This window comes from Schistocerca piceifrons, chromosome 8 (assembly GCF_021461385.2).
Source record: "Schistocerca piceifrons isolate TAMUIC-IGC-003096 chromosome 8, iqSchPice1.1, whole genome shotgun sequence".
In the NCBI taxonomy this organism is placed as follows: domain Eukaryota; kingdom Metazoa; phylum Arthropoda; class Insecta; order Orthoptera; family Acrididae; genus Schistocerca; species Schistocerca piceifrons.
The window spans coordinates 483,293,542-483,316,321 of record NC_060145.1 but is presented as its reverse complement, the minus strand read 5'-3'; the positions used below and the strand labels follow the sequence as shown (position 1 = coordinate 483,316,321).

General features: G+C 45.5%; 1 protein-coding gene across 1 annotated transcript in view; it reads left to right on the top strand.

Annotated features, from left to right (window-relative positions):
• Positions 1–22,780, top strand: part of LOC124712476 (GAS2-like protein pickled eggs) — an 817,295-nt gene that overhangs the window by 349,469 nt on the left and 445,046 nt on the right. The window lies entirely within an intron of this gene.

Genomic DNA, 22,780 nt, shown 5'->3' with positions numbered 1-22,780 from the left:
GCAGGTCGCTTGTGTACAACCTAAAACGAAGGAATCTGAGATATTTTGGGTCAACAACCCCGCGTTTTTGAGAAAAACACCCCTAAAGTTTATTACGAGCAATCGACACAAAATTGGCGGGATCGATAGATAATTGTAAATAGAGCATTTTTCATAATCAGGTATGGGGTCCGCAAAAGCATACTTTTCCAGAAATCGAGGTAAGAAACTTTTACAACTGCCGCTTCTGTACCCACATGGTACACGCTGTTCACCGACTAGTTTGTTTTATTACTTTTAAATGTCAGTTGAAAATTATGTACTACTGTGGAATGTTATGAAAAAAAAACGGCCAAGGCAACTGGCTGGCTGGCAATCGGAGAACTCGGGTTCGAATCTCAAAAGAACCTAGCGGGTGTTCTTCTTTTCGTTTGTATTATTCCATATCTCAATTGATAGGGATAGGAGGGTTAATAAGGTATGTACCAATAAGGAATGATAATAATAAGGTAGGCAAATAAATTTCTCAAACCTCTTGGGATAGTAAACAATTAAAATGTTACTCCAGGTCACTTTACAATGGCTCTTCCACTCACTGTTACGTGTCCTCACTTTTCTTCGAACAACTAGATGGATGGTACTTGTCATACAAACATTCGAAACAAATATACTCACAGCATCAAGAACATATAATGAATGCAATCTTTCGACAGCTACACTGTTCCTTCCGAAGAGTCAGCGGGAAAGAAACTTGGTTTACATTTAAAAATATGTCTTTTTTCGGGAATTAATTTCGATGCGCACCACGCATGCGATATCATTGCCTGAATAATCGGTGCTAAAAGTTGGTTATGAATTGTGCTGTGAATAGTTACTGCATCCGTGCGGTTGTGCCATCCCCGCTGGGTTTCCAGAAGCACACTGCAAGTCTGAAGCCAGGAAATAAGGTTTTTAACCTGGCGGTAGAAATAAACATCACACAGCTGGCACACAGGTGCGCAGTTTGGCGGTATTACTTTTACTGTGCACGTCGGCTCACCCTCTTCATATGTTACTTACGGAGGAACACTGTATTCATTCAAAAACGTATTTCATTCGGCGCATTAGCGATGGAAAAATCACTACGTCCATCCGACAGGTTCGCGGCAGCCTAATGACGGAAAACAACTCTTTCAGATTGACTTCTATAAGGCTCGTGCTGGACACCTTCACTCTTCCAAGTTCACAACTATGATATGAGGAAGAGGCTACCGGAACAACATAACTCTCCCACGTGCATTCTGTCCCGTGCCTCGCTGTAAACAAGCGTCGCGCGGTTGGCTATCTGTGATTCCTCGTGAGGAATTCGTAGCACTCTTACTCGGAGTTGTTTTCATATGACAAGGCTTAAAAGTTTTATACTTTACTAACTCACAGCGTTTGGGAAATTAGTTTGCCTACCTTATTATTATCATTCCTTATTGATTTACTTACCTTATTAACCCTCCTATCTATATCCATTGTGATATGGAAAAATACAATCGAAAAGAATACCATCTGCTACGAGATTTGAACCAGGGTTTTCCGATTCCCAGCCTGTTACCTTAGCCGTTGCGCTAAGGGCGCTGTCGCCGAAAAGCGTGTACTACGTGGATACAGAAGCGGCAGCTGTAAAAGATTCTTTCCTCGATTTCTGGAAAAGTTTGCTTTTGCGGACCCCATACCTGATTATGAAAAATGCTCTATTTACAATTATCTATCGATCCCGCCAATTATGTGTCAATCGCTCGTCATAACCTTTAGGGATGATTTTCTCAAAAACGCGGGGGTGTTGACCCAAAATATTTTAGATTCCTTCGTTTTAGGTTGTACTCAAGCGACCTGCCAAATTTGAGCCAAATCGGTTGGCCGTCTCTGAGGCCTTCCCCTTGTAAGCCTCCGAGTGCACGATCTGAAACGTGTACTGTGCGTGTTCAGCTGGCTCTATCGCGACACTTGAGGTCTGCGAGGCCCTTGACTGCACAGCACCCGCAACTAGTAATCACTCGCGATCGGCTCAGAAGTATACACTCATGAGCCAGATATGGACTGCTAATGGGGAAATTCATTGAGATAAGTGACTCTGACAAAGGATAGATTATTAACATTCAGGGCCTGTGAATGAATATCTCGAAAACGGCAGGACTGGTTGGATGGTCACGTGTTACTGTCGTGAGCATCTACGCAAAGAGGTAGAAGTACTGTGAAACCATCAGTAGCCGCTACATAGTTGGACTCCCATGTCTCATCACGCAACGTATGGGTTCGGAGGCTTGTCTGCACTGTTAAATAGGATAGAAGGTGATCTGTGACTTCTCTACATCTCTGGTGCACACACAAGTGTTGCGGAGCACACCGTTCATCGTATGTTGTTGAACATAAAGTTCTGCAGGCAACCACCAACAAATTTTCACATGCTGACCTAACGACGTCGTCAGTTACGCTAGCACTGGACACGGGAACGGGACCATCGGGATTCGACCGTCGATCGATGGAAACGTGTCAACTCTTCGGGTGAATCACTAGGTCGATGGGCGTCTCCACAAACGCTGTCATCGAGGTGAACGGCGGCTCGAAACATGCAGCGCGCCACGGATGTAGGCTGGTGGGAACAGTATTATGCTATGGTAGACATTCTCCTGCGCTTGCATGGGACCTGTGGTAGTAATCGAAGACACGCTGACAGCTACGAACCACCTACATTTCTTCAACCTTGCTGTCTTCCCCGACGGCGATGTCATCTTTCAACAGCATACCTGTCCCGTGTCTCGGAGCCAGAACCGTGTTGCAATGTTTCGAAGAGCATTATAGTGAACTCATGTTGATGTCTCGACGACGACATTCGACTGATGTAAATCCTACGGAACCCATCTAGGTCGCTATCGGGACGCATAGCCGCGTACACGAATCAGGGGCCCATTTTTCACGCGAATCAGATGATCTGTGCGTAGACATGTAATGCCACATACCTTCCAAAACCTACCAACAAACTGTCGGACCCCTGATAAGTAGAATCAGTGGTGTATTTCGTTCCAAAGATGGACAAGCAAACCTTTAAGCACGGAGTGATAATGTTTTGGCCCTTAAGTGTACATATCCTTTAAGGGCTAATCGCTGAACAGGGAAGCACAAAGTGACGATAAGCGGCTATGGGGAATCGCCAAAGCGGCTATGGGGAATAGTGTACCAGTAAGCGGCTCACTCCGTGTTGCGGAGAACCCAGAGAACCCTAAGGAGCTGTGCGACACTTCAGCGCAATGTCGACTAATAACAAAAACACAGCCGTGCGTAACGTCTTGCCAGACATGCTATAGGGGCGAAGAATTATTGCATCACAGAAATCACGCACTATAAATAAAAAAGGACTCGGAAGAGCACATGAATGGAACGGAACCACTAAAAAACTACGGTAATCGACTGTTGTCGATTTAAATCAGGTGATGCTATGGGGTTAAGATTAGGAAATGCGACACTAACAGTAGCAGATGAGTATTATAGTTTGGGTAGTATAATAACTGAAGGGCGCCGCGTAAAGACGATATACAATGCAGACAGGTACAGTTATAAAAAGCTTTAGTAGAAGAAAAAATATTTTTACGCTTACGCCTAATACAAATTTCAGTGTTGAGAAGTATTTTCTCAACATATCTGCCTAGAGAGTAGCTTCAAATGGAAGTGAAGCATGAATAACGAATAGTGCAGACAAGAAGCTTCTGAAGTGTGCAGCTACAGAAGAATGGTGAAGACTGGATGGACAGGTCGGATAACTAATAACGATGTACTTAATCTAACTGGGGAACAAATAAATAAATTGTACAAATCGACTGGAACAAGGGATCGATTGGTAGGACATATACTTAAGCAAAACGGAATCGTTAATTTGGTGATGAAATAAAGTGTGGAAGGTAAAACACTGTACTGTGAGATCAGAGCTTGAATACAGTAAGTGGACGCAGGTTGCAGTAGTTATCCAGAGGTGAAGAGGATTGCACAGCGTAGAGTAGCGTAGAGAGCTTCATCAAAGTCTTCGGGCTGAGGATCACAAAAGCAACAATGACAACAATAGAACTGGCGCGATACATGACGGCCAAAGACCAACAGAAGCTTGTAACGTCGTATAAATAGCCAGAGGATAACAATACATAGGTACCGGGAATTATAGTCGAGTGAACTACTAAAATTTCTAGCACCAAAAGCGAATGGAAGAATAGGAGTAGAACAACGTCAATAAGACATTCGTTGTACAGAGATCTGAGAGATGTGTCTGAAGACACTGACGAGTAGCAACGGTGCTGCACAGAATGGTGAACCGACGTGCGGATGGCCGATGAGCGTACAAACAACCGGGCCCATTACGACAAATTAATTTAATGGCATTGCGAGAGTTCGAGAGCGTCTTGACAGAATGACACACTGTCAAGCTGCTAAACGTTACCCGTTGTCTCATTTTCGAAGTTTTATTCCACGGCAATCGTTTGTTTTCTCGCTGAGTTTCGATTACCTGAGCCGTGTGACGTGGACCGGCCGCCGAATGACAGGTCCAACACTCACGCTCGACAAGACGGGAACAAGTGGGAGCCTCGACTTGACCGCTACATCAACGTCAACAGGGAGGGCTCCGTCCGAGACTGGCCAGCCGCCCACCGCCAGCCGGGGGAGCACTGATCGCCCGGTGGATACCTGCATTACGAAATGGGTCTCCAACTTGCACCGCGGTCGATTCCCTTCGTCTGAGTTACTGCCCACAGTGACCGTAAACTCGGCTGTGTTCACTTTCAGAGAAAGCCTGTAATCAGCGCAGAGTCGTCATCGAGGCCAATTAACGGGAGAGCAAGACCCAATTAGAGTCTTCCAGCAGCACGGTCACCGATGGCTGAATTACGGCTGGCGGTGTCTGCCCGAGGTCGTCCCGGCAGCCGCGGTGAGATACCGGCCAGAGTCCACTACTTACAATCTGCAGAGTACGACCACGATTTTTTTGGATTTGTGCCATTAGTACCGACAGTCTAACGTTATTACATCAGTTTCAACCGATCTGAACTTTAATTATCAAAATGTTAGAAGTTATCAAAAGGTTACAAGTTACATGTTTATACAATAGTGTTGGTCACAGTGGTGATACAGTCAGAATGGAGAAATACACGAACAGATACGCAATGCGTGAAGGAAGGCTGAAATCAATGCCATGAATAGTAGAAGAGAGAATAATGGAATACTTAACATTAAAAGAGGATGAGATTTGATTGTACTAATGATGAAATTCTAAATAAGAAGCGACACTATGCAATAAGCAGGGAAAATAATATAAACGGATTCCCGTAGGTACTACAAAAAGAGGACTTCGCAAATGTCAAATGCCCTGTCGGTACCAATCCTTGTCCTGGTGGCGGAGCCAGTGCTTCACTGTGTGAATCACCTCCTCATCGTCCTCAAAATGTCTTCCACGAATGGCATCCTTTAATGGCCCACACAAGTGGGGGCAAAGTCAGGGCTGTCAGGTGTGACAGCCGTGGATGGTCTCCGCGACTTCTGCAAACCGCGGAGCTCCACCGAACCGCCTCCTCGTGACCTCACCCTCCGTGTCCAGCGACTAACTGTACTTCTGTCGACAGCAAATGCTCCATAGACCTTGCACAAGCGTTTGTGAATGTTCCCTACAGTTTCTTTCTCTGCAGTGAGAAATTCAATGACAGCAAGTTGCTTGTAACGTACATCACTACAAACATCATTTTGAAACTGTCCTGCAGGTATGCTATCCGTCGAAAGTGACGGAAACCCGGTGCACTCACTCAGCAGACTTCAGATAATACTCACGTAACGTTTCGCATTCGTAGCACTGTTTTCGGCTGAGAACAAATGGGCAACCCTCGTATTGGGCGTACAACTTAGCTTCCGCCGTTTTTTCTCGAAATTAGAGCCCTTAATGTGAAAATGTTACAAAAAATTTAGCATTCAAAGTATTGGCCGTCGCTGGCCACTAGTTTCTCCCATATTTCGGGCAGCATACGAATTCCGCGGCGGAAGAACTGGACGTCATTCGAGGAGATCCATGAATCGATCCAATTTTGCGCTTGTTCATATGGCCAGAGGCGCTGGTCAGCAGGGCCGTGTGGCATTCATCGAAAAAGGTGGAGTCAGAGGGAGCAGTGTCTGGAGAATACGGAGGGTAGAGCAGTACTTCCCATTTCAACATTTCCAAGTATGTTTTGACGGGCTTTGCAAAATCACTTTTTCGTGTCGATCGCTGTATTGTGACCGTTTGTTTTTCAGTGATTGGCTCCAACGCATCAGCAGCCTTCGATAACGATCTCCTGCGTTTGTTTCCCTCGGTTTCAGTAGCTTAGAAAACTTTCTGTCTTCCACCGCCACCGCCATGCCGGTCTTCGACGACAAAATCGCCGTGTTTGGAACGTTGAAGCTATTCTCTGCACGTTCTTTCACTAATAGCTGCCTCACCGTAGGTCTTGTACGAACGTCAGCCGCAGATTTCTTCATGTTGAAGCAGAAAATTAAAACGTCCCGCAAATGAGGAGAACTACGTCCGTTAGTTGACATATTCAGTCGAGAATAACTTTATGATGCAATAACAAATCCATACAAATTATAAAAATAGATGTACATATGTACACTACTGTTTGTAAAAAGTGAAATACTCAGAAGCAATGGTCACAACACGCCACCATAGAAAAGGACGTGTAGGACAGCGGAACCGTAATGAGTGGTTTAAACGGGTGTGAGGAGGCGTGCACGCAGGCCCAACAGCGCCCTCTGTCCTGGGACCGGACAGGTCAGGGTTACGCAATGCTCAGTCGGTGCGGAGCTGTCATACGAAGTGGAAACGCGTAACCGAGTGCCACTATGCCTCGCCGACATCACTGGCTGCAACATCGGCATGCGATTGCGTTCGAACGGGGCAGAATGTTGGTCTCCGGGTGGCAAGTCTGTTTTTTCGAGGAAAGGATAGTCACTCATAACCTCAGTTTCACCGTTCAGGTGCCAAACGGAACAGCACAGAGTGAAGTCGTATGGCATGAATGGCTCGGAGACCCCGCCCAACAGGAAGGACTTTTGCTATACTCCGCACCCACAGACACCTTTCCTTCGCCAAGAGTGAGAGCCGTGTGCGTATCTTTTAAGTGTAGATGACTGGAATGATGTGTGTGTGAATTGTAGTGTCCGTGTTGGAGATTATGAGAGAAGGGAGAAGGTGAACCCCCGAGCCGGCACAAGTCTACACAGCTGCAAGAGCACCATGGAGCCCACCGAACTCCACGTCATCAGCCGAACGACGAAACGCCTTCAAGAGTGCCGCATCTGCTCACTCAGTGAGACACAGTGGAGAGGTTTGGAACGGAACTCAGGACATCGACGCAAAGACTGCCACCCCACCACCCCTCCTGTCCTCTCTGCAGTAAAGGCACGGAAAATTGTCAACAGCATGCGGCGCGGTCGCCTGTCCCAGTACTGACCATGCCCGACGAGGCTTGTGTGATCTGAGGGAAACCGGTGTATTCACCTCGGCACGGCCGTTGATGCATTTGTCTCTACTAGACAACTGAATCAAGAAAATCGATCGTTTGAAAGGAGCTCAAGACATCGTCCATTCATATCGAGACAGCCGCGCGGGGTAGCCGCACCGCCTCGGGGCGCATTCCTACGGTTCGTGCGGGTCCCCCCCCCGTCGGAGGTTCGAGTCCTTCCTCGGGCATGAGTGTGTGTGTGTTGTCCTTGGCGTAAGTTAGTGTAAGTTAGATTAAGTAGTGTGTAAGCCTTGGGACCGATGGCATCAGCAGTTTGGTCTCCGCGGTGGCCAAGCGGTTCTAGGCGCTTCAGTCCGGAACTTCGTGACTGCTACGGTCGCAGGTTCGAATCCTGTCTCGGGCATGGATGTGTGTGATGTCCTTAGGTTAGTTAGGTTTAAGTAGTTCTAAGTTCTAGGGGACTGTTGACCACAGATGTTAAGTCCAATAGTGCTCAGAGCCAATTTTTCACCTAAAATAGACGTGTTTGTGACATTGTTGCCAGAGCTTCTTTGTCAGATCCTTCTCTGTATTCTGTTTGGTGTCAGCCAACGCACGTCGAAAGTCGTACTACAGGTTGATCGAGTTCCTGGATTTTTTTTTCATTGTTACCATATCCCGAAATTCAGTTGCACACCTGTAAGCGCTGCCGAATGAAATCAATATTCTCAAGGCTTTCCGCTAACACTGGATACTAGCTACCCAAGTGTTGCCACCGCTGCCAAATACTATTTCCTCTGTCGCAGCGAAAGCCAAGGAATCATATAATGGTTCGAATGTGACTGTCTGATAATATATCCATCACGTTCTTGTCGATTTTGTACTTCAGAAAACTAACCGCTAATAAAACTCTAGGGACATCGAACTGTCCTCAGTTTCTGCCCTGAGTTAGTAAAGCTCAAATGTGACAAGAAAACTGGCAATAGTAATTCTAACGAAATATTGGAAGACAAGTGCAGCATATTCTTCAAAGAAATTTGTGAGAAGTGCCAGTTTCGAAGTACCTTAAATTACCTTCTGTTTCAGCTCAGACGGTGCGCCAGCAGCCGACAGGTGAAACTGTGTGCGGCAAGCGTGGCTGTAAGGCGACGTAACAACCAGAGATGCTGGTCGCGGTAGGTTGCGGTCGCCGTGCAAGGCGCGCGAATTCCAAACAACTTCGTTCCACAAGTTGTTGGCTATGTTGTTACATCGCGAATGCTATTCCAGACTTTTAGCTGATTATCTGACGAATGTTAAATGTAAAAATGAAAGCTACATTGAAATTAGCTCCTTACTGATTATTTATCCAACGAATATTCCAGTGAACTTATAATGGCGATGTGAACGAGATGAGGAAAGACTGGAGAAAGGAAACATCATAGAGAAATCTACGCTGTGATCCCGACAACTCATTGGTATACAAAGCTAACTGCGGCAAGAGAATTTCATACAACCCTAGTTAGCATGAAATGTACATGTGGTCGGTTTAAAAAAGGAAGATCAGAGTTTATTGTCTCGTCGACAACGAGGTCATAAGCGACAGACTACGCAAAAAGGCAGAACACGAAAGGGACATACACATTTTAGTGCATACATACAGCGAATTTAACTTTTTGATACAGATTTATTAAATTTACGCTACTTATTTTGGAAATGATTTTTTCCCTCTGCAATACAGCAATATTGGTACGCATATAACTCTCAAAACTGACTATTGTTATTAAGTACAGGGTAAATTATAGATGGCTTTAGGGTCACGAAACCAAAGGTCAACAATGAAAAAAATATTGGTCTCAAACGAAATAGTGACGGTAATGATGATTTTTACAAAGAATTTAGTTTCGTGAATGAACGATAATGGGAACCCCATTTTATTTATGGCTTAGAAAATTTCAGTTAGGTTGGGGTCCCCCGTTTTAGAACGATGGTCTCCACACAGAGCTGACGCAGAGGACAAAAAAATGGTTCAAATGACTCTGAGCACTATGGGACTTAATATCTGAACTAAGAACTACTTAAACCTAACTAACCTAAGGAAATCACACACATCCATGCCCGAGGCAGGATTAGAACCTGCGACCCTAACGGTCGCGCGGTTCCAGACTGAAGCGCCTAGAACCGCTCGGCCACACCGGCCGGCCGCAGAGGACATCAGCTTTCGGAATGTAGTGCTACAGAGGAATGCTGAAGATTAGATGGGTAGATCACATAACTAATGAGGAGGTATTGAATAGAACTGGGGAGGAGTTTGTGGCACAACTTGACTAGAAGAAGGGATCGGGTAGGACATGTTCTGAGGCATCAAGGGATCACCAATTTGGTACTGGAGGGCAGCTTGGAGGGTAAAAATCGTAGAGGGAGACCAAGAGATGAATACACTAAGCAGATTCAGAAGGATGTAGGCTGCAGTAAGTACTGGGAGTTGAAGAAGCTTGCACAGGATAGAGTAGCATGGAGAGCTGCCTCAAACCAGTCTCAGGACTGGAGACGACAACAACAGCAACATCTACAGCATACACTACAGCTGTGGCCGGCCGGTTAAGTATGAATGAATGGCGCCTTCCCCAGGCAGTGCGGGTGAGTCACCCACCGCTCACCTGCTCGCTAACTCACCTGTTCGTTAGAGCAAGACTGCAAGTACTGTGAGCGTAAAGAAGCTACCTCATTTGGCACAAGTTCCAGTACAAAGTAGCACGCGTCGTTACCTCTCATTGCGAGCGCGAAAAGTGTTCGAGGAAGCTACGACAACTTGCTGTGAACATTAATAATCGTACTGACAGCGATTGTCGATGACGCGCAAATTATAGAAGGTGGCACACTTGCTGAATGGAGTAGTATTCAAACACTGCACCAAACAAGAACAAGGAAAATGCACACCGTAATATTTGATGATACAGACATATGTGTAGTTACACTAAATTCTGCGATACTTTGAACAATACTAGGAAACACCGATGACTGGAAAAATTTCATAGCTTTTGTTAAAAATAACTGATAATCTAGGTTAGCAAAAAAAACTCTTGAGAAAAAACTAATCCATCTATTGCATCTGATTTTAAAACATGTCAAAATGCACGAGTCAGCAAGTGCGGAGAAAAGGACATGCTCATATGACGTGAGGCAAACGATATCTCTTCGATGATGGTGATATATCTAAATCATCCGTAGCCCCGAGTGAACTGAACCGCTTCAGTCTAGTGACCGATTTTAGAATCATGAGAAAGGATGCGAACCAGACACATCCACAACCAGTTCCCGGCATTTTCGCCCGTCTTTGTTGTTGTGAGACATGAGGTTGTGTTTTGTGCAGCATTTGTAAACATCTTTACTTCTATACATTTAGGTGCTCCACCTTCGTTAACTGGGTTTGGATCGGAATATTTTAATAAATCAAACGCAGAAATAACACTTAGAACGTGATCCTTAATTACCAATATTCACTTTTCCACGTTATCACCAGCCAAATGGGTACATTTCTGCTAACGACGAACAAGTTGTCTGAAGCCGTCACGGAAGAAGTCGACACTGTTTCCGCAACCACAGTCTCAGAGTTCTCTCAACGTCTTCATCAGAAGCATAATGATGTCCCCGCAGATCGTATTTCATTATCGGGAACAAATGGAAGTCAGTCGGTGTTAAATCTGGACTGTATGGTGGATGCCGTACGGTGGTGAGATTCATTCTCCGAAGTTCTGCTGTAGTGGCACGTGAAGCGTGTGGTTTGGCATTGTCATGCTGCAGGAAAACATTTCCCTTTTCCTTTCGGAGCTGGCAGCGTTGTGATGCAACGCTCTGAATTTATTGTTGTTCCACGATCAAGGAAATCAACATGGATAACACCACCTGCGTCCCAGAACACTATGGCAATCATTTTTCCAGCTGAGGGCTGCGTCTTGAATTTATTTTTCTGGGGCGAGTCTTAGTGTCGATATCCCACAGACTGACGTTTAGTCTCCGGGTCGTAATGGTGTACTCACGTTTCGTCTCCTGTCACAACTGAATGGAGAAAGGCGTCCGCCACCTTCATTCTCGTAACGCGAGAGGAGTTCCTGGCAAATTTCAAGTCTGTGCGCTTTCATTTCAGGAGTCAGCATCAGGGGTACCCATCGTGCACAGATCTTCCGATAGCCAAGCAAAGCAGTAATGTGACCCACACGTTCTTGTGAAATACGGATTGTGCTTGCGGTTTCTCTCTCAGTGATATGATGATCGTCCTGAATCAGTCTGTCAACATTTTGTTTGTGAAACTCGGTGGTTGCTGTCACAGGACGTCCAACTCTTTATTTGTCACGCAGGTCAGATGTTCTCGTCTCAACGTCTTTAAACTTACTCCCCCAACGACGCACAGTACTCACATCAACACAATCACCATAAACTGCTTTCATTCTCTGATGAATGTCCTTTGAGGTGACACCTTCTGCTGTCAAGAATTCAATGACTGCACATTGCTTAAACCACATTGACTGACCGTCTGCGCAGGGTTCCGTGCTTTACACTGTAACAACACAACAGTTCAATGCTAAGGATTCCCGCCAACAGGAGCTGTAGAGAAGAGGCTACGGAACAAGCCAGTACCTGCCGCATACCAATGCTACCAACTGTTGAGGAGTTGCGAATGTGGAGGCTTTACTTTTCAGTCAACCCTCGTACATCGAAACCTCTTCCTTCACGCACAGAACTAAGACAGAAAAATCTCGCAGGAAGACGGTTAAAAGAGAATGTAGTTCTACTGCCACAATATTATTTACAAAATATGTTATAGTATTGGCACGTTTCGACCACATGGTTATTAACTGTCATATGCATGTGCAAACAGCGTATCGACCACCATTTGTGACGACATATACGATCTGCTATCGCATGATACTTGATATTGACTCTATGGTCGGAACTGGCCATTATTGACGAATAAAACATTGTATTCAAACAACAGACAACCTCAGTGGGACTTTGATGTTTTTAGCCGATATTTCAGGCGAGTGAACCCAAACATCACGTAAACAAGTGAAACTAGAAATGCTTTCTTTCTCCTTAACGCGTGATGTAGCACATTTGTGAACGCCTCAGAAACGGTCTCTGGTGCATTCTCTTGAGTCACTCGTCTCGTAAACAGTAAATAACAGATCGTATAAAGGGATGTCTTCTCTAAACTATGCTTCAAAATTCTGGGGCCTTACGTGCCTGTGTTAACGCCACAATAGGCTTGCCTTTCAATTTTAGTAGATTTCTCGGATATTTTTGTGAAAAATTTCGACGACAAGAAACATACGGGGTACTGTTGTTACAACAACATCACGCGACTCAACCCTGCTAACATTTGCTGAAAAATTCTTTTCGTTATTTTCCTGGTAATTTATTAACGGTGCGCTCTCGAGTGTATAGCCTTGTTGTTGGCTCCATTTTAGCACACAACTTAATTAGTAACTCAGCTCTGCACCTGTGAGTACACCATTATTCACCTTGTACATGTTTTCCATTTCTCTGCTAAACTCATTTCTTGATACAGACGGGTTTGGCGGATACAGTTAGTACTGATATAACTCTTGTGAGGCGATAACAGTTTCTTTTAGCACTAGCATCGCTTTTTGAGCCGGGAAGATAAGATATGTCTTGCTGCGTGTCTGTTAAGCCTGTTTCTGCGTACGCTTGACTCAGTGCAGAGAGAATGCGGCGAAATGGCTCTGACTAAATTTCGAATGGGTGCTGTGCCGACGTCGTTACTGGAAACGATGTTGAAAGACGCATTACAAAATGCTTCAAATGGCTCTAAAGCACTATGGGACTTAACACCTGAAGTCATCAGTCCCCTAGACTTAGAACTACTTAAACCTACCTAACACAAGGTCATCACACACGTCCATGCCCGAGGCCGGATTCGAACCTGCGACCGTAGCAGGCGCACGGTTCCGGACTGAAGCACCTAGAACCGCTCGGCCACAGCGGCCGGCGAAAGTGGCATGCAGATTTCTTTATGACGGGGGGTGCAGGTACAGTAAGACTGTATTAGCAACGACTTTAGTTAGGGTTTACAAGACAATGAAAATCTTACATCGAGAGCGCGAGATTGGTTGCATTTTCGAGGTGTGTGGTGACAGAAAGTTATTTATCAGTTGCACCTTACGTGGTATAGAAGATTGCGTGAGGAAACGCCTAATGCAGTTCGAATACTACTTTTCATTCTCAGGAAGATCGTAGGAGAAACGAATGATCGGCCTGTAACCCTATAGGCTGAACAAAATTCACTTCTCGCATCTACCGCAGGATAGCCCCATGATAGTTACGTGTCTCACCTTGCGTTGCCTACGTGATACATAAAGATCTGTGCATGCCCCATTCCCGTTCTTGCCGTTTCTCATAGTTCAAGTTCCGCCGACAGATGTCATGTTAAGTCCCTGTAGTTTAAAGCTGTGGGTATACGTGTCTTGTGTATATTGCGAATTTTATGAGTGATATATTTCCGGCGGGTGTTTAATTTTCGTCTTCAACAACAAGGCTACTAGTAAGCAAGTTCTTAGGTAATAATTGCTTTCAGAATCCATAATAGATTTTTAATATGAATTACTATTTTTATCATCGCAAAATGCACGTGGGAACAAACGCATGTGTTTCTGAGGAAAAAATCCAAACATTTAATATTTTAAGTAGAGCCATACATTACATACATTAATTGCAAAATGCAAATTGTGAGGTATGGTAGAATTTACTGAACACCAAACAGCGTTCTAGTTGCATTTTGCCACCAAGTAGTTGAATAAAGAAAAATGGCTCTAAGCACTATGGGACTTAACATCTGCGGTCATCAGTCTCCTAGAGTTAGAACTGCTTAAACCTAACTAACCTAAGGACATTACGCACATCCATGCCCGAGGCAGGATTCAAACCTGCGACAGCAGCAGCAGCGCGGTTCCGGACTGAAGCGCCTAGAACCGCTCGGCCACAGAGTTGAATAAAATCGGAACATTTATCCTCCATGTGCGTTGTGTAAAAGAAAACGTGTTCTTACAATATAATACACTTCACATTTCTAGATATTTAATACAGTTTGGATTATGTCCTATATATAGAATCACAGATCTTACTTTTCTGTATTTATTGCAGGGTAACACTAATAAATACATTTATTGAACGACAGGTCAGAAAAGAAGCAATAATGGTGTCTTGTTGCGTTCCATTGTTTAAAAACGAAGACTCAGAAGAGGTCGATGCCTTGTTCTATAAATTTCCAGCAAATGGCGACTTGCATAAAAAATGTGTAAAGCTGTATCGGCACCAGAGAAAAAGAGTATTTGGTAGCCTTCCAAAAAATCGGTAGTACGTAGTCAGCATTTTGACGATAGGTGCCTTAGCATTTGTAGCAAAAGTAGAGTTCTTCCCAATTTCATTTAAATAATTTTCCCTGGATACCCATCATATAAGCAGGCAAAAACTGAAAATCCACACAGAAAACGAAATTACTTTAAAACTTTCTTCAGTGTGCATGTAAGTAGTCTCGGGCATTTGTCCCACGCTGCCCATGATAGTGTGGCAATAGAAGCTGCAGACGACATTGACAACGACGCTTTCAATAAAGTAGAGGCGGGAATTCAAGTGGACATACGAGTAGCTTGTAAGAGTGTCTGCTCTTCTTATGGGAATGTGGGGAAGCATTATTCAAGAGGGAAAAACCAAATCATGGCTAGGCTGCGTGCCGAAAATAGAACACTAACGGTAAGACTCCAAGGTAAAAATTAAAATAAAAAAAGTGTGAACTGATACGGAGTAATAAACGTAGTATTCAGAATTAGTACAATATTATCCTGCCGTTTAATTTCCTGTGTTTATATTTCACATTAAACTAATCTAAGGGAGGTAGTAACGACTTGTACGACGCACTCTTTAACTTTCATGCAACTTTTCGAAATAATATAAAGATTTCCAATATTATGCCATTTAAACACGTAATTAAGTACAGAGAAATAACGAGGACGTCGACTGACCGTGTCGGACCTACGGGCGCGGTGCCAAATTACAGCTCGGAAAAGCAGCTCGATGCGTAGGCATTACCTATGTCGTAGGCAACGCCCCTCGCTGCACGCTATTTACGCCTTCGGCTGGCTAAGTTCGCTGCAGTCTTAGTGGCGGGGTGCGGGACAGCTCAGCGTAGCCGCAGCAGTGCCGGCAATGGCCCAGGCTGCACGCTGCCGCTAGATTCGCCCCGCTCGTTCGGCCCGCTGACGCGGCAATTAATTTTCAATCGCGAACCCGTGTCGCTGCGTCGGGCGGAAGTGGCCGCAACAGAAACGGCGAGTCACGGCGCCAGTAATGGGCGGCCGATTAGAGCAGACAGGGGAGAGAGAGAGAGAGAAAGAGAAAGAGGCCGGAGCCGTTAACTCACTGCCGTGTATCTGCGCCTAGCAGGCGAGCTAAAGGCACGTTGGAAACCACGGCACTGAAAACGGGGATACCAGAGTCCTTCACCGCTGAAACTATAAAGGCGTATTCTCCGCAGAGTGCACTACAGGTGCAACATAGAATCTGTCTCTCTCGAGGTCTCAGGACCATAGTACACTGGTTGTCGTAGCTTACGCTATATGCTTTTGCCTGAGTAGACAGTTTATTAAATAACTAGATCTGAGGACACTGAAATAAGTAAGATGCTGTTGTTGTAGTCTTCAATCCGAAGACTGGTTTGATCCAGCTCTTCATGCTACTCTACCCTGTGCAAGCCCCTTCATCTCCGAATAACTACTACAACTTTCATCTCTCTGAATCTGCTTGCTGCATTTGTCTCTTGGTCTCCCTCTACAATTTTTCCCGCACACTTCCCTCCAATACTAAATTGGTGATCGCTTACGTCCCGTAATCTGATTCCTTCTTTTTCCCCAATTCAGTTCAGTACCTCTTCATTAGTTACGTGATCTACCCATATAATCTTCAGCATTCTTCTGTAGCACCACATTTCAAAAGTTTCTACTCTCTTCTTGTCTAAACTCTTTATCGTCCATGTAGCATTGCCATACATGACTACACTCCAGACAAATACTTTGAGAAAAGATTGCCTTAGACTTGAATCTATATTCGATGTTAACAATTTTCTTTTCTTCAGAAACACTTTCCTTGCCGTTGCCAATCTACATTTTATATCCTCTCCACTTCGGCCATCATGAGTTATTTTGCTTCCCAAATAGCAAAAACTCATAGTCGTATACTTCTTTAAGTGTCTCATTTCCTAATCTAATTGCCTCAGCATCACCTGATTTAATTCGATAACATTCCATTATCCTCGTTTCGCTTTTGTTGATGTTCGGTTATATCCTCCTTTTAAGGTACTGTCCATTACGATCAACTGCTTTTCCAGGTCCTTTTCTGCCTCTCACAGAATTATAATGTCATCGGCAAACCTAGCACACTTATTTCTTTTCCCTGGACTTTAATTCCTACTCCAAATTTTTCTTTTGTTTTCTTTACTGTTCACTCAATATGCAGATTGAATAATATCGGAGGTAAGCTACAAGAATTTAGAGGATCAGTTGTAATTAACGGATACTGTGAAAAGATTATACAAAACGAACATCAAAAAAAGTAAAGTAAGCGTAATAGAGTGAAGTTGAATTTAGTAATGTGATGATGATAGAATTCGATTAGGGTATGAGATGCTTAAACTAAGAGAAGAGTTTTGTACTTCGGACGAAAAAAAAAAGTACGAAGGATATAAGTTGCAGAATTGTGGTAACAATAAAACGTTTGTGAAAAGAGAAAAATAATTTTATATTTAATATAAATTGCAGTTTTAACGTAAAGAGTGATTTAAAGTGAGCCGTTAGAGTAAGCGATTAAGGTACAGTCATAACGTTCAAGTCTGTTCTTAGAGTGTACTCTTATGGAGTACCTTATTCTAGATAGTTTGAATCTTCACATACAAATATTAATTTTTTATTTAAACATATACAAAGGTACAGCGCAGTATACCAAGAGTCAGGGTGTTACCATAAAATTAATTGAAGTAGTTGTATTTATACTATAAAATTTAAATCTGTATATCCGTCTCTTAAAATTCTGCAACCAAATTGTACTTATATCGTCGAATATATGAAGTAAGGAGGTAACACTAGTATGTACTAGTGTTGCAACCAGTTTGCTGTACAGCACTCTTTGTGGAGTGTCGGAGCCTGATACGAATGATGGACGTCACATGATGTCTGTCACTCGAACGGCGGTCGAGGAGAGATGTCCGGTTGTATGCCCGATAAGTGTCTGTCCTTATGTTGCTCATACACATGACACGGAAGGTTGCAGTCACGGTAAGGAGCTTTTTTTATTGTAGGTTTCAAATCAGTATGGCGGATTGATGTTAAAGGTAACTGTCCTTTTGTAGTATTCCTCTTTGGTAGGGGGTCGATTATTTTGTTACGATAAATTCCGTGGTGAGCTTTTATACGCAGTGAATGGATTTCTGTGTTGTTTTTCGTCTTCTCTAACATATCCTTAAGACGTCTGTTAGTCTTTTGTCGAATTTTGGGTGGTTTGAGGGTGAGAACCGCGCAGTTACGAAAACAACCTTTTTTAGGTCGTCAGTCGTCTGACTGGTTTGATTTGGCCCATCAGCAACTCCTCTTCTTTGCCAGCCACGTCATCACGGAGCAACACTTGCGCAATACGTCCTCAGTTGTCCGCTGGATATATTCCAGTGTCTGTTTTTCCCTTCAGTTTTTACGCTCTACAGGTCGCTTTACTAACATGCAACAGCTCCCTATAGCACCGTGCAAGATACTCTTTGATGTATTAAAACAAACCTATCGTACACTTTCTTACCGTCAATGTACCGATTTCTCGGAGAACCTCTTCACTTCCTGTTTTATGACAGCGTGTAATTTTCAGTGTCCTTCTACAGCACCACATATCAAAAGTTTCGATTCCCTTCTTTTCTGGTTTTCGCACACTTCACTATTCGCGTAACTTAAAGGAATGTCTTAATGCATCCAGTGGCACTCAGTGCGCGGAATGTAGATACTCTATGAGGGCCGTAGACCCTTTTGCAGCCGAAATACCGCAGAGATATGCTGGATCCTCAAAGGACGAGTACGTGGCAGTCCGGTCTTGTGAGTGAGGCGAGTGCAGCCGAGGATGGTTTCAGGGGAGAGAGGACTGTGGCGGAGCGCCGTTTGCGTGGCTCAGTGCCTGACGCTCCGGCGGCCAGGCCAGCCTCGTCCTTGGCACGGTGATCTCCCGTCACCCAGGCAACGCCAGGCAGGGCTAGTTCGCCTCGCCGCCTGCGCGGCCGCCAAACGCCGTTTTTCCCGCGTCGCCGCCCGCAGCGGAGCCCGGCGCCGCGCCGACCGGAGGCGCGTCTCTTCCACACGCGTGCGCCACGTGCGGGGGCGGCGAGGCCCGCCGCTCGGACCGCCGCGGCTCCGCCCCGTGCCGTGTGCACACGTGTCGCCGGCGACCGTCCGTCAACCGGCGAGGCCGCGGGATTAGCTGACCCCGATTCGCGAGTTGATTCACGCACGTTTACTCAGCAGCTCGCTTACTGACACCATTTTCAGTCATTTGAGACCTCGCTTGAGAATCACCGTGGAAGCGAAAGAGCCGACGGCTGTGCCCCGACGAAGCGTAGAAACAAGACCGCACCGCTGATCATCTCAGTAGTCTATGCATACATTGATGAGCTAAAACATTATAACCACCCGCTTAGTAGCTTATTTATCCGTATTTGGAATGAAATACATCACAGGTTCTGCGTATCAGGGATCGGATTGTTCGTTGCTATGTTTGCGGAGGTATATGGCATTAGATGTCTACGCGCGGATCATGTAATTCGCGTAAATAACGGGCGTACGTGGTGATGGCGTTCGATAGCGACCCACGTGGGTGCCATAGGATTTACATCAGGCAAATTTAATCCCCCCAGACATCGACGTGACTTCACTATAATGCTTCTCAAATTACTGTAGCACGGTTCTGGCTCCGAGACATGGACAATTATACTGCTGAAAGATGACATCGCCGTCGGGGAAGACATCAAGAATGAAGGGTTCAAATGGTTCAAATGGCTCTGAGCGCTATGGGACTTAACGTCTGACGTCATCAGTCCCCTAGAACTTAGAACTACTTAAACCTAACTAACCTAAGAACATCACACACATCCATGCCCAAGGCAGGATTCGAACCTGCGACCGTAGCGGTCACGCGGTTCCAGACTGAAGCGCCTAGAACCGCACGGCCACACCGGCCGGCAAGAATGAAGGGATGCAGGTGCTTCGCAGTTGTCAATGAGTCTTCGATTATTACCACAGATCCCATGCAAGCACAGGAGAATGTCTCCCGTAGCATAACACTGCTCCCACCAGCCTACGTCCGTTGCGCGCTGCACGTTTCGAGCCACCGTCCATCTTGATGACGGCGCCTGTGAAAACGACCGTCGACCTAATCCAGCAAAAATGTGAGTCGCCTGAAGAGCCGGCACGTTTCCATCGATCGACGGGCGAATCCCTCTGGTCGCATGTCACTGCAGTCGTAATTAACAGTGTCGTTCTGTCAACACGTGAACACGTACGCGTTAAACGATGTACGACGTACGATGAACGGTGTGCCCCAAAACACTTGTGCGTGTACCAGCATTGTCGTCGTTCGGTAGAGATGCTACAGATCACCATCTATTCTACTTTACAGAGCAGACAAGCCTCCGAATTCGAAATTCTGCGAAGACTCATGGACGTCCAACCATTTAGCGCCTACTGGTACTTTCACTGTCATTCTACCTGTTTCCATAGATTCTCACGACAGTAGCGCGCGAACACTCGACCGGCTTCGCCGTTTTAGATAGTCGTTCACACGCTCTGCGTAATCATAATCTGCCCTATGATAAAGACATTCATCTCAATCGATTTCCCCATTACCAGCCCACATCTTCGCTAGGGGGATCGCCCATCCGTGTTTACTCTGCTTATGTACTTTAACACCACGTCACATGCTCGCAACACCACCAGGCGGCATCCAACGTGGCGGTGGGCACTGGTCAGAGTCAGTGTAAACGACTCACTTTCCTATAATGAAGCACGAAGTTAGACTGCTGCAGCGTGCACAGATGCTTGCAACCAGGTACTCTTCGACCGCGTCATACGAGAAGGGAACGGGAAGGAACCAGAGCAACTGGTACCATGGTGAAAACCTTCCACCATGCACTTGACAGTGGTTTGCACAGTAGGGATGGACGAATGTAGATGCAGACGTCATAGAGTGAACACTATATAATTCGCTGCCTTCAGCAACGTATCAGCAATGGATAGTGGCGGAAGAATGTGGTATTGTTAACAATTCACCGCCCCTTTTCCCATCCCCACCGCCCCGTTGCACGCACGCACGCACACACACACATACACACACACTCACTCTCACATGCATGCACGCACATTTCACCATTAGCAAACAAACAAATCCGATGTTGCCTTCAGATAATCTTGTCCGTCCCCGGTAGCTGAGTGATCAGCGCGACAGTATGTCAGTCCTAAGGGCCCGGGCTCCATTCACGCCTGGGTCGGAGATTTACTCCGTTCAGGGACTGGGTGTTGTCCTAATAATCATCATTTCATCCCCATAGACGCGCAAGTCGCCGAAGTGGCGTCACATCGAAAGACTTGCACACGGCGAACGGTCTACCCGACGGGAGGCCCTAGTCACACGACATTCAGATTTATTTATCCCATCCCTTCTTTTAGTCTAGTTGTGCCGTGAATCTACTTTTCTGCCCAATTTCACTCAACACATGTTCATTAGTTATCCCACTTGCCCGTTTCATCTTCGGCTTTCTTCTGTCGCACCACATTTCAGAAGGTTCCATTCTCTACTCGTATGAAACTGCTTATCCATGTTTCACATGATCCCGTGGCTACACTCGATACAAATACTTTCAGAAAAGACTTTCTAAGAGTTAAATCGATATTCGCAGATAATGTATTTCCTTTTGTAGAAAAGATTTTGCTGATATTGTCGTCTGCACTTTACATAGTGCGTACTGCCTCCACTGTCAGCTATTTTGCTGCCAAAGTAGCAGAATGTGGGTACTATTTTCCTAATCTAATACCCTCGGCAACACCTGATTTAATCCGATAACAGTCCATTATCTTACTTTTGCTGATCTGACAACCATTTCTCAAAGCACGATGCATTCCACTCAACCGATTTTAACAAGTCCTTTATGTCTGTAATAGCATTAGTCTCATAATGCGACATACAACATACATAAGTCAGCAGAGGATCAAGATAAACATCTTCTCCGCCCTTCTTATTGCTCATGAAAACCACACATTGCATGTTGCACCACCATACAGCGAGACTTTCGGAGGTGGTTGTCGTGATTTCTGACACATTGGTACCTCTTGCAAGCGGCATTCTATGCTCAAGTTCATCAAGGCATTATTGGTCCAGATTGTCCCACTTCTCAACGGCGATTCGGTGTAGATCCCTAAGAGTGGTTGGCTAGTCACGTCGTGCATAAACAGCCCTTTTCAATCTATCCCAGGCATGTTCGATAGGCTTCATGTTTGGAGAACATGCTGGCCATTCTAGTCGAGCGATGTCGTTATCCTGAAGGGAGTCATTCATAAGATGTGCACGATGCGGGCGCGAATTGTCGTCCATGAAGACAAATGCCTCGCCAATACGCTGCCGATAGGTTGCACTATCTGTCGGAGGATGGCATTCACGTATCGTACAGCCGTTACGGCGCTTTCCATGACTACGAGCGGCGTACGTCGGTCCCACATAATGTCACCCCAAAACCTTGCTGCACTCGCTGGACAGTGTGTCCTAAGGCGTTCAGCCTGACCGGATTACTCCCAATCACGTGTCTGGTTGAAGGCATATGCGACACTAATCGGCGAAGAGAACGTGATCCCAATCCTGAGCGGTCCATTCGGCATGTTGTTGGGCCCATCTGTACCGCGCTGCATGGTGTCGTGGTTCCAGAGATGGACATCGCCATGGACGCCGGGAGTGAAGTTGCGCATCATGCAGTTTGAGTCGTAACACGACATCCTTTAGTTGCGCGAAAATCATTGTTCAACATGGTTGCGTTGCTGTCTGGGTTCCTCCGAACCATAATCCGTAGGTAGCGGTCATCCACTGCAGTATCCTGGCTGCCTGATCGAGGCATGTCATCGAAAGTTCCTGTCTCTCTGTACCTCCTCCATGCCCGAACAACATTGCTTTGCAGAATGAAATTGTTACTCAGCAGCGGAGTCTGCGCTGATATGAAACTTCCTGGCACATTAAAACTGTGTGCCGGACCGAGACTCGAACTC